At 36.1% G+C, this 12,937-nt stretch overlaps 1 pseudogene; it reads left to right on the forward strand.

Annotated features, from left to right (window-relative positions):
* The first annotated feature begins 1,243 nt into the window (after positions 1 to 1,243).
* Positions 1,244 to 10,634, forward strand: LOC113351845 (annotated as a pseudogene).
* Positions 10,635 to 12,937: the final 2,303 nt, after the last annotated feature.

The raw sequence follows: 12,937 nt of genomic DNA on the forward strand, positions 1-12,937 counted from the left end.
GAGAAAATCTAATAAAGAAAGAAGACAAAAATAATAAGTTCTTTCACTCTAAAGAAAATTACAGAAGGAAAAGGAATCATATAGATATTTTGATGAATGAAGATGGGAAATAGATGTCAACCAAGGAGGAAATTACTTCTTTGCTACAGAACACTTCAGCAATATCTATACTTCTTCAATTCACAATATAGATTTAGAGATCATTCAGCTCATAAGTCCTTGTGTAACTGAAGAAGAAAATCACAAGCTAACTCAAGTTCCAACTGAAGAAAAAGTCAAAGAAGCAATGTTCAGTATCAATGCTTGGGCTACACCAGGACCAGATGGATATCAAGCAGGATCTTATTGACACACTTGGAGCATAATGGGATTGGAGGTAACAAACATGATACAAGATTTTTCACTCATGGTCATTTTCCTAGCAAGATAAATGAAACCTTCCAAATTCTTATTCAAATAAAAAGAAAAAATTGTGATCAAACCAAATGAGCAGAGACCTATAAGCTTTTATGCAATATTACTTATAATATCATCACAAAGATTCTAGCAGTCAGACTAAAACCCATACTGCACAAGATCATATCCTCATGACAGGCAGCTTGCGTTCCAGGTAGAAATATATATGATAATGTTATTATTGCTCATAAGATGATGCACTATATGAAGACTACTAAGGCATATCAGGGAGTTGTGGGCATCCAGCTGGACATGGCCAAAGCTTTTGACTGAATAGATTGGGATTTCTTGCAAGAAATTATGAGTCATTTGGTTTCTCACAAAAGTGGTGTCATATAATTCATCATTGTATAAGCATAACTAGAATCTTTATTCTTGTTAATGGTTCACCGATGAAATTATTTTATCCATCAAGAGGGCTCATGCAAGGTGATTCAATATCTCCATATTTGTTTATTCTTTGGATGGAAGGATTCAGTAGATTGTTTACAAATACTGCTAATGAAAAAATTATTGAACAAGTCATTCCAGCAAAAATGGGACCAACAATATCTCAGTTGTTGTTTGCAGATGACTGTATTCTGTTCACTAAATCCACTGGAAGATCCATCAACAACTTAAAGGATATAATTCAAATATTACTTCTTCTTCTTCTGGCCAGATGGTGAATCTGGAAAAATCCGGTGTTTTCTTCAGCAAAAATCTAAGTAAAGAGGCTTGTGAGGAAATCATTGAAATACTTCAAATGAAAAAAATGGATGAAAAATAAAAGCACCTGGGAACTATTATGCAAGATCCTAGAAGTGAAGACAAGTTTTTTGATTCTGCGGTGGACAAAATGGGAAACAAATTACATACATGGAAAGGTAAACTTACTTCTCAAGCTGGCAGAACTACACAAATTCAATCCTCTCTCATCTCCACTGCAAACTATCAAATGAGACTATTTGAAGTTCCAGATAAACTATCACAAGAATGGAAAGAATACAAAGAAACTACTTTTGGAGTAAAAAAATGCAAAGGGAGGAAACATTATTTCTTGTAAGAAAGTTAACAGACCAAAAAGATATGGAGGAATGGGCATCAAGAACTTAAAAAGTGGTTAACCTCACTCTTTTAGCTAAACTGGCATAGAGACAGTTGCATGAACAACATGCTATGGTACAAAATTTTGGAGGCTAGATACTTCAAGGGAAACGGTTTATTGGTTGATGATACTTCTAAGAAAAGAGGCTCATGGATCTGGCAAAACATTAAAATATGTGGATATACATATGAGATTAGATATGATTCATCGGTTATTGCTCACAAACACAGGAGGTTTACAAAAGAAAAAGATACAAGATCGTCTCATATTCCTCAAGTCAATATAAATAAAAGTTTCAGAGCTCATTGAAGAGGACACAAAAAGTTGGAATATAAACAAGCTGCAAGAACAATTCACAAATGATCAGATGCAAAAAAAAAAAAAAACATCAGAATTCCTAACAATGAAAGAGATAAGTTACGATGACCATTAACTAATTGTGTAAAATTCACATCAAATTCTCTTTATAGAGAAATAATGAAGACTCATAATCAAAATCAACATCAACAAAATAATCCTCTGCAAGAATCTCAATGGCTAAAGTTGTGGCATCTGGAAGTTCCTTATAAATTCAACAATTCTTATGGAAATAATGTCATGATATTCTTCTAGTTAATATGAATGTTAGTAGATACAAGAAATAAGTGAATAACCTTTGTTTTTTTTGCGATGAAGAAGAAGAAACAAACACTCATCTCCTATGCAGATGCAACTTCTCACATACAATGTGATTTGGCATATCAACAACTCTTCATCATTCTAAGAACATGCAAACTTCTACCAAGGATTGGATTATTTCCTGGTTTGCTGACAACAACTCCCTAGAAGCTACTAACATCAATCTTGCTTATCTAGCAGCTTGCACTTTATGAAATTTATGAAAAGCTAGACGTGAAAAAGTGCATGAAAACAAGTCATACCATCCTAGGAACATAGTGCATAAAATAATTTCTTATATAAATAGCATGAACATAAACAATTCAGATGATCAAAATAGAAGCTAGGATGGAATCTGCATTAATCATCAAGAGGGATGAAAAACGCCCCTTGAAAATTGTATAAAAATAAGCATTGATGCTTCTTTCATATATAGATATATTTTGCTTCAACGATGCTTCTTTCATATCTCATAACACTAATGCTGGTTTTGCTCTAATTGCTCGTGATTCTACAGGGAGTTTCATGGCAGCAATGACCTACTCAACAAGAGCCAGATATGTGAACCAAGCAGGAGCTTTGGTGCTGCTTAGAGCTATCCACTGTATCAAAGAAATGCAGTTCCAGAAAGTCATCATAAAAGGGGATAATATGTCAGTTATTAGTAGTTGCAATGATAGCGTTGAAGGTTTTAAGTGGGAAGATCATAATATTATATTAGAATGTCAAGAAATCCTTCAAAATTTAGAGTTTGCTCAAGTCACTTTTCAAAAAAGGTTTTGTTATAATGCAGTCGATAAAGCTTGCAAAGCTGGCTAAGACTAGTAGTAGGTCTCAGATTTGGTTAAAAGACCCTCCAAATGTAATTGCTAGTATCCTAGTTTCAGAAAGCAAGAATTAGGTTTGTTTTCTAGTCTCTACCTTTATTAAGTTGAGTGTTCGTGCTTTGTAGTTTCTTATTTCAACAGAACATCCTCCTTCTTTGCTCAGAAATATATATGTACTTTTAGGGAAAGATATTGATATAAGTGTTACATAATAATAGACATAACTACTTGGACATTTTCAATTCACACAACAATCGAATGTACATGATAAAATAACAAGATAATCAAAAGATTAAGTAAAATAAACTTAGTCAAATCTAGAGATTTCAAAAAAAAAGTACTACAAGATAATCAAAATAAAGTAAAGTAAACTCAGCCAAATTAACGTATCTCGCAAAAATTTGAATTCCATTGGTAACATAAACTTCAAATGTGTCTTTTAAGATTTCAATAAAAATATCTAAACTCAAAATAAAAATTCAATTACTAGATTATTCCCAATTTTACGCTTATACATGATTTTTTTTTTTTCGATCAAAAACGGGAGAAAAACTTTAGAAACACTAAAAACGGGAGAAAAACTGAAACAAAAATGGATTGGATAAATACAAGACATGATGTCGCTTCCCGGGACTTCACCAAAAAATACATCTTTTATTTGATCATTTCCGATGGGAAAGGGGGCCACAACTAGTCCCACCCGTTTGTTCCGCATCTAGCCGGAACCGTAAAACCTACCCACGAACTTCCTAAAAACACAAGTCAACAAGAAACAAAATTTAAAATTTTGAGAAGAAGCGGAAAGTGAACTTCTTTTCCACTGGAATCCATTTCCCTACCCAGAAAGTAGTTCCCTTCCCATATCCATTCCCGGCCAAATTATAATTTTTCTACCGGGCATATAACTTTACGATCGGGACACTTCCGTAGGAAACTCTCCTAATTGCTCCCCACTCCTGTGTCATTTTAGAAAGTCAATGTATCGGCCAATTGAGCTGGTCCACGATTCAATTGACTTACGAGTAGTCAATGATTGAGACCTCTTTCCTCTCCCATTTTGACGACACTTCCAAGTTCCAAGTATTCTATGTTTTTCCTTCTGTCTTCACCCTGAAATCCGGCGATGGACACTTCGTTAGATTCCATAGCTCTTTATTAGTCTTAAGAACAAGAAGAAAAAGATCTGCAGCTAAATCACTGGAAATGCCTTCTTCTTTGGTCTGATAGTCGGGATTTCCGCGGGTATTGGTCTCATTGCAGCTTTTGTTCGTTATGAGAAATCCCGATCCAAGCATCGCTCTCATTTGGTAAAATCACGTATTATCTTCTATTTTTTGTTTGAATCCGTTCCGTTTTTATAGTAATCAAGGTTCTAAATAATCATCTCTTTTGTTGTGTTTATAAGCTACGATTGTGGCGTCTTTTGCAAGATTGACAGTAAATGATGCAAAGAAGATTCTTCCTGATGACTTTTATCCTTCATGGGTTGTCTTCTCACACAGGCAGAAGTTGAGTTCTTATTCCTTATTTTATATTTTTTTAACACTTAAGATTTCAAATGTCAACTTGATCAGATATGGTGTTTTTCTATATTCCATTCTGTAGAGATTTGGCACAAGACTGAGCCAAAACATAAAGTACCTGAGTTACCTTTTATGAAAAATGTATGAAAATTTGAGTTCTGAGGTTTTTTTTTTCCATATTGTGCAGTTGAATTGGCTTAACCTTCACCTTACAAAGATTTGGCCGTATGTTAATGAGGTAATTGAGGATTGTTTTCTTGAATGATATGTTTGAATGGATAGGAATTGTGACAAGAAGTAATTTTTGCTATTCTCTTTATGTTACAGGCCGCGTCCGAGCTCATAAGAAATAACGTTGAGCCGGTTCTCGAACAATATAGACCTGTCATCTTGTCCTCTCTGAAATTTTCCAGGTTTACTCTTGGTACTGTTGCTCCTCAGCTTACAGGTTTGTTTGACTTCTTCATATCTATCACACAACTAGTAAATATTTGCAGCTTTTCAGGAACTTTGAAGTTTATTTTCTGATTGGTTTCACTTAAAGAATTCCAATGCTCATTTATTTTTTGTGCAATGATTGAATCATAATTCAGTTTGCTTATCCAATTTTAACTTTTTTCTGGTCTAGTATGCACTAGTTGTGTTAAAAACAAACAAAGAAAAACATTTTTGCCTTTTCAGCATAGGGTATCTGTCTTTTGTTCCACCCGCAACTTATAAGGTCTCACTACTCCAATGGATTCACTACCATATCCATGTCACCACCACAGAGCCATTTTGTGGCAATTATTTTATAATTCTTGTTTAATGTGTATTACCACTAGTGCAATGCTGAAAATAGGTGATTGAATCTGATGGTTTTGTATCAGAATCAACCAAGCCCAGCCGATTTTTTCTTTTTTAGTGTCAATGCTACCAAAGCAGCTGACAGGGATTATATGTAACCTGTTGTGAAGATACCAAATTAGTTATCTTCATGAACCAGCAATGAGCTCAATAGCTTCTGTCAGTCCTTTTGGGATTTTGGCATCATCTGTATATGTGACAGGAACCCAGAATTGGCTCTCTTGGCAACTCTTTTGACAACTATGCAAGCAAATTGCTATATATTGCCAGTTAATCCTATTTAGTGCAGTCAATCAATGGCCACTGTGCCACCGGCCTTGATGTACCAAGCTGTCAGCTAACCCTGTAGAGGTGCATCTGCTGGTCACGGAATTGTAATACAAATTTAATTCGGTATACCTAGATTTCTTGAGGCCTAATGTACGGTTATAAGCATTATGTCACATTTCTTCGAGTGGCTATTGAATTTTAATTAGAAGTCTGATAACTTAAGTTAAAACCATATAACTGAGGTTATGAGCAGTAAGTTATCACTTGCATGATGCCTTCTGTACATATTTGTAAATGCCATACTGCTTAATAATCGAAGCATATCTCACTTTTTGTTCTTTTCTGATTCTAATTCAGATGGCCCACGTGTTCTTTTCAACAAAAAAAACATGTTGAGAATTGAGATAGTTGATGATTAATTTCCCTGGGTTAGTTTGGATCAAGCTTGGTTCTGAATCCAACCCTCTTGACATAGTTAATCTGGGTACTTGTAAACCACTAGTGTCAGTTTTACATAATTGCAAAAGTGGTTGCCAGGCCAGATAATGAGAATGAGATTGTTCCTAACTTCTTGTTGCGATCTTGTTACAATATTACTAATGGGAAACACTGTACTAGCTGATTTGAGGATTAATGTAGTTAGACCTCCAGCTCTTGGTATAGTTCTTGAGCTTGTCGTATAGCTCTGCTAGTTTTGCTTTGATTAGCTCCCTTTCTACCTTTTAGCTCTCAGCTGAACCTTCACTACTTCAGCTCTTCCAAGTGGATGGTGAGCTATTCCGCTCGTGACCTCCTGGTCGATATTTTGGTACCTACGACTATAATACTACGCGTTTATTCATGTAATTTCAAGGCTAATGTGACAATTCACCCCCCCCCCCCCCCCCCCCCCCCATGATGTGTTTGCAGTAAACCAGTTCGTCTGCCACTTATTCTGTAAACTTACTGCTACTGGTTTGATTTTTTTATTTGGTGAAATTGATCAAGAAACTGATGTGAGTTCATCATCGTTGTTAGGAGTTTCTATCGTTGAAGATGGATCAGAAAGCATCACTATGGATTTGGAGTTGCAGTGGGATGGAAATCCGAGCATCATTCTTGATATTAAGACTAAACTTGGTATTGCTCTGCCTGTGCAGGTAATATTTGGTAATCCATTTAGGTTATTTAGTATATTTTCAATCTTATAAACTGCATGTTCTTTTGTGAAATGAACAAGAGCACCTGCATGTATTACAAGTGCATATTGCCACTGAAGTAGTTCTGCTCACTTTCAGGATTGGTGAGTATCAACAGTGGCAATAAGTAAAAGGAAAACAATGGCCTGCTTAATCATTCTTGGTTGCTGTTTTCAATAACATTATATATCAACAATTTTTGCCCCAACAGAAATATATAGAGAAGTTGGAAGTTACCACACAGACCTCTCAAAGTCATGTTGTTAGGCAGAAATTGGAAAAACCGAAAAAGAAATTCAAAAACATCTGAATTTTCTTACTTCCTTTTTTCTTTTTGTTTCTAAGTGAACTTCTTGGTGTTATTGTTCAATCTAGGTCAAAGATATTGGTTTTACTGGGGTTTTTAGGTTGATGTTTAAGCCTCTAGTCGAGGAATTTCCCTGTTTTGGAGCTGTTTCTTATTCTTTAAGAGAAAAGGTGTGGTATTGTTCTCCATGAGCTACTACTTCAATTGAGATTCATTCTAAAGCTTTTGAACCTATTAAAAGCGGTAGTTCACAAACATCCCACATGATATGACTATATCCAGATTTTAATTGGCAGCAAAAGCTGGATTTTACACTTAAAGTTGTTGGAGGTGATATTATCAATTCCTGGAGTTTCTGATGCAATTGAGGTTTGTGCTTTCTTTTATTGCTTTTTCTTATTTATCTGGAAGTGTTCTTAATAATAAATCGTTCTTTGTATAGTAAATGCCTAAATATACATTTGTCCCTTTCTACTCCAGCACTCCTATTTCATCCCTAGTATAACTTTGATCAAAGTTATTAATTGAAAATGACATTTACTATACAAAGAAGCATGTTTATTGTGTAGAGCAAGGGAACCCTGGGTATCATACAGTAGAGGTGTGATGTGCTTTTCTATAACTCATGTCTATGCATGCTTAATCAGTGTTGTGGGAGGTTACAAATCATGAATTTGCATATTTTTGTAGGAAACAATTCGCGATGCCATCGAAGATTCTTTAACATGGCCAGTTAGAAAAGTTGTTCCAATTATACCTGGGGATTACAGGTGCGTTTTTTATAAGTACAAGAAGGCAAATGCAGATTCTCATTTGCTAGAACAAAAGATAGTTTTCATTCCACATGCAGATACAATTTACCGATATAAGACTTGGATTGTGGTCTAAAATCTTGTAATTCATCACATATCCAGCTTTTTGAAGTACCAGTAGGATACATTGACAACTATTTTATTGAATTCAGAAAAGTTGGATGGTTTCTGCTTGTAAAGCAGTTCAATCTGATGTATTCGGATATTTTGAAGTGTTTCGAACCTCGGTCTAACTACCTCTCCTGAGTTGTGATCAGATTACATAGACTTTGACATTTTTGAGTGGGACCACATTGCATATTGGAAGCTAGCGAAATAGGTCATATGCACATACGTTAGGCTTGTAAGAAGTTGTGTAGGCTTGCCAACTAGCTGTGTGGAGGTTACTATTTTAAAAACTCGAAAGCGTCATGTCTTCTGTTTGTCATGCCAGCTTCCCTTAACTGCAGTTGTGTTGTTCATTAGTGACCTTGAGTTGCAACCAGTTGGAACTTTAGAAGTGAAACTTATACAAGCCAAGGAACTCACAAATAAGGATGTCATTGGAAAATCTGATCCATTTGCTGTGTTATACATACGTCCATTACGTAACAGAATGAAAACAAGCAAAACAATTGTAGGTGAACATTTTCTTTTCTTTCTAGACTCTACTCATTCTTTCTACCGACTACTATTAATTTAGTATTTTTTCTTTCAGAAAAACCAGTTAAATCCTGTATGGAATGAACATTATGAGTTTATAGTTGAAGATGAAACTACTCAGAACTTAGTAGTAAAGGTTTTTGATGATGACGGAATTCGGGCAGCTGAGCTTATAGGATGCGTTTGCTTGAAGCTGAAGGACCTTGAGCCAGATAAAGTGAAGGATATATGGTTGAAATTGGTGAAGGATTTGGATGTCCAGAGAGATAAGAAGAATCGGGGTCAGGTAAGAACATAACCTGTACTGCAGTCATTTAATTGCGATTTTGTATTGAAAAGTATTTGCCGAGAAAACGTATTCGCTACCTCTGAGACCTCACACTCATCCTATAAGAGAATGTGTGTCCTCTCTTTTCTAAAAACATAAGTTAGAAGACAGTAACAGAGTCCATGAATACGAAGTTTCATTTTTGGTCAATTGATAAGCACTGCATCCCCTTATCTAAAAACACATGAGCAGGCACTTTATTGACCGTCTGACATCAAATTGCATCTTACAGCTAAATTTTTATGTCTATATTGATGTTTGTTGGACTACCCTCATTCTATTTTTTAAATCTTTATTGTAACTTATGCAAGGTCTTAGAATATAGTTTTGTTTGTAGTCTTCACTTATTATCACAAGTATGTTGCACTGGCAATATTCAGTACAGGAGTTCGCTTTTACAGAAACCCTTAGGGACAATTTACCCTGATGTCATTTGTTTAGGGTAGGCAACTTCCGAGGTCACCTGGTAAGTTTCCAGTAATCAGTGGAAAGAGAAAAGCCATCGGTTTTTAAAATTGGATATAGAGTCAATCTATATAATAACAATAACCTAACTAAACTTCTTGCACTAGGTGCACCTAGAGCTTCTGTACTGTTCGTTTGGCACAGGAAAAGAGTCTGTTAACCCTTTTGCCTCCAAATATTCCATGACCTCCTTGGAGAGGGCTCTCAGTAGTAGAGTGGATGGTAGGATGGATCTTGATACTGGGAAAACCGGAATAAAAAGAAGGGAAGTCATTGTTAGAGGAGTGTTATCTGTGACAGTGATATCTGCTGTTGATTTGCCGATTGCTGATTTAATGGGATTGGCTGACCCCTACGTTGTGCTACAAATGAAAAAATGTCAAACGAGAAGCAAAACGCGGGTAAGTTCTATTTTGTTATTTTGTTATTTTCTTCTTTACCTTTTCCTTCTCTTTCAGAATAGGACATCATGTATCTCATATTTGCAGTACTATCTCATGTTGCTACCTTATTTAGAGATCCTCTGGGACATTGTATTACCGTTCTAACTTCAAAACTGTGTGCATTCCCAGGTCATAAATAACTGCCTAAATCCAGTTTGGAATCAGACTTTCGACTTTGTCGTGGAGGATGGTTTGCATGATATGTTACAGATGGACATTTATGATCATGATTTATTTGGGAAGGTAAACATTTATTACGATTTTTTTTTTTTTTTTTGTTTCTCTATAGGTACATCAGGTATTACTAGTCATGTCCTCGGTTTAACCAGAAGTGAGATATCCTGAACCTGATTTACAGTTTTAGTAATGTGTCTGATTAATGGGAAATAATTCAATAAGATAAATGACAAACTCCCTTTAACATGTTAAAACACCATGACAGCAAAATGTTGGAATCTGCTATAAAGAATTGTACAATTATTAACTTTGAACACTCTTACCAAATCTTCAGACTTAATGATGTAGGAGTTCTCTAAGCCTTGGTTTTCTGGGTTCACAAACTAGCAGCTTTCTGAGATTATACCTCCTGTGGTGACAGTCTTCTTTGAATCTCTTCAGGATTATATGGGCAGATGCATCTTGACTCTCACCAGAGTCACCAGAGTCATCTTTTCATGTAGAAGGAACAAAATGTGGAAAGTTGAATTTGCATCTTAAGTGGACTGCACAACCTGTATACCGAAAAGCGCCATCATGCCCAACTCTATACAATATCAAAAGCAAGCCCAAATAGCAAAAAGGAATGAGAAAATTAGGGGAGACCCCCCCCCCCCCCACCCCCCCAAAAAAAAAAAAAAGTTCTCATCGTCAGCCCCCAATTAATTAGGTAACACCCATAATTATTTCCGTGACACTCATAATTATATGAAATTATTAAAAATGTATGCATGACGGATTATGCATCCGCATGACAGGTTATGCATCATGGGTATAATTGTCAATACAACTTGGATATAACATATCTAAAAATCCGCGCCTTGGAATTTTACAAATTTTATATCGTTTGGAAAAAATTTTAAGAGAGTTACGCAACTAGTAGAAACAAGAATATCAAATTTTTGTTTTTTTACGAAAAAAATCAGAGGTGATCATCATTTTAGGAAAAATTTTCGAAAACTTGATGCATAACCATTATGCAGCCACCAAAAAAGATGCATAACACATTCTGCAGACGCATAACCAATTATGCAACCATTTTCTCCACTGCATAACAAATTATCCATTTGGATAACAAAGTTATGCATCTATAACAAGTTATGTAACCATTGTTTTGGTTGATTTTAGTGCGTACATAAAAAAAAATGATGCATGATGCAGTATGCATCCATATTTACGGGCATATCAGGTTATGCATCTATTTTCTCGATGCATAATGCATTATGTAGCCATATTTTCGGACGCATAATAGGTTATGCATCCATTTTCACGACTGCATAACATGTTATGCAAATATTATTGTAGGTGCATGACAAGTTATGCAGTCTTTGTTTTTGTTGGTTTCAATAGTAACAAAAAAATTACTGCATAACGTGTTATGCAACCGTTTTCTGGACTACATAACAAGTTATGCAACGAATTTTGTAGACGCATAACAGGTTATGCATCCATTTTCACGACTACATAACATGTCATGCAGACATTTTATCGACTGCATGACATGTTATGCAATCATAACCACATCATCGTCTTCTTTCATGTTTCAATAACTCCAACGCAAACCATTATCCTCCATCCGTAGCTCCCAATCCACCACTACCAGCTCCCAGCTACTTGCAGTTCCAATACCACTTCACTGCAACACTTCTTTATCACTTCCCTGTAGATCCATCTCTTCATTCTGCGACATTTCTTCTTGCAATCATCTCAGACCCATTCAATTACAGCAGCTCATTCCCTGTGACATCTCAATTCACTACATCCTGCCACTCCAAGCACTGCACCTGCATTTGAGTCATCACATATTCACCATTGCATTCTCAGTACCACCTCAGTTGCATCTCTAACTGCACTGAACTCTTAGATGTAACACAGTTTCTTCATTTCTACTCAAGCTTCTGTGTTGACGAATCCTGACTGCAACACACTGTCTATCAGCTGCAATTCATCTTCACCACCAACAAAGTGACCCTAGATTACAGTCCCTCACTGGTTCAACAGCGGCACAACATCATCTCCATTCTTGCTTCTGAAACATCATCAATTCAAACTCCAACTGCAGCTTCAAACTTAACTGCCACTCATGGCTCAACCTCAGCAGCAACCATTTCAAGCCAGGTGCATAAACCTCAGCAAACCTCTTTCCCTGACTGCAATCTCAGCCACAATCCACCAGAACTACAGCTGAAACTGCAGCTACATTGCCAGCTCCATAAGCCATACTTCCCAGTTGTAACCACCATAAACAACACCAACATCTCTCAATGATTCAGCTGCTCAGCTGCAACTCATTTCTGCAATTTCAGTTCTCCAATACAGCAGCAACACGCAATCTGCTTCATTACAAACCATCTCAGTACCTTGCTTTCTCTATAGATACCACCTTCTATTTCAGACCCAATACCTCCTGCAATTTCAGCTCAGCTACACAACAAGACCCATCTCTTAACTTCAAACACCAGATTCATTTGCAACACACTGCCATTCTCAAATACCAGCAGCTTCAATTCCAGAAAAACCCTAACTTCAGCTTCAAATCCTCAACCACAATAAAACCCTAATTTCTCTCAAAACCTACTATGTGATTTCATTACATAACTTCAATTTGTCTTCAAATGCACCATCTTAGCTCGAATGTTGTTGTATTGGTTCTCAGTTGAAAACTTTCGTTTAAACCCAATCTCGGATTCCAATTAAACCACTCAGTCTCAACTGTTGTTGCTGGATTGAAAAGATTAGAAATCCATTCAACCCCCTGTGTTCACAGCCGAGAATCAATGGATTTACCTAATTTTACTCAAAGAACAACGAATTTCAGTTTGCACCAGAAATCCCAAATTCATACCATATTGTTGCTATCAAATTCCATCTGCAACTGAG

Source organism: Papaver somniferum, chromosome 2 (genome assembly GCF_003573695.1).
Source record: "Papaver somniferum cultivar HN1 chromosome 2, ASM357369v1, whole genome shotgun sequence".
Taxonomy (NCBI): Eukaryota; Viridiplantae; Streptophyta; class Magnoliopsida; order Ranunculales; family Papaveraceae; genus Papaver; species Papaver somniferum.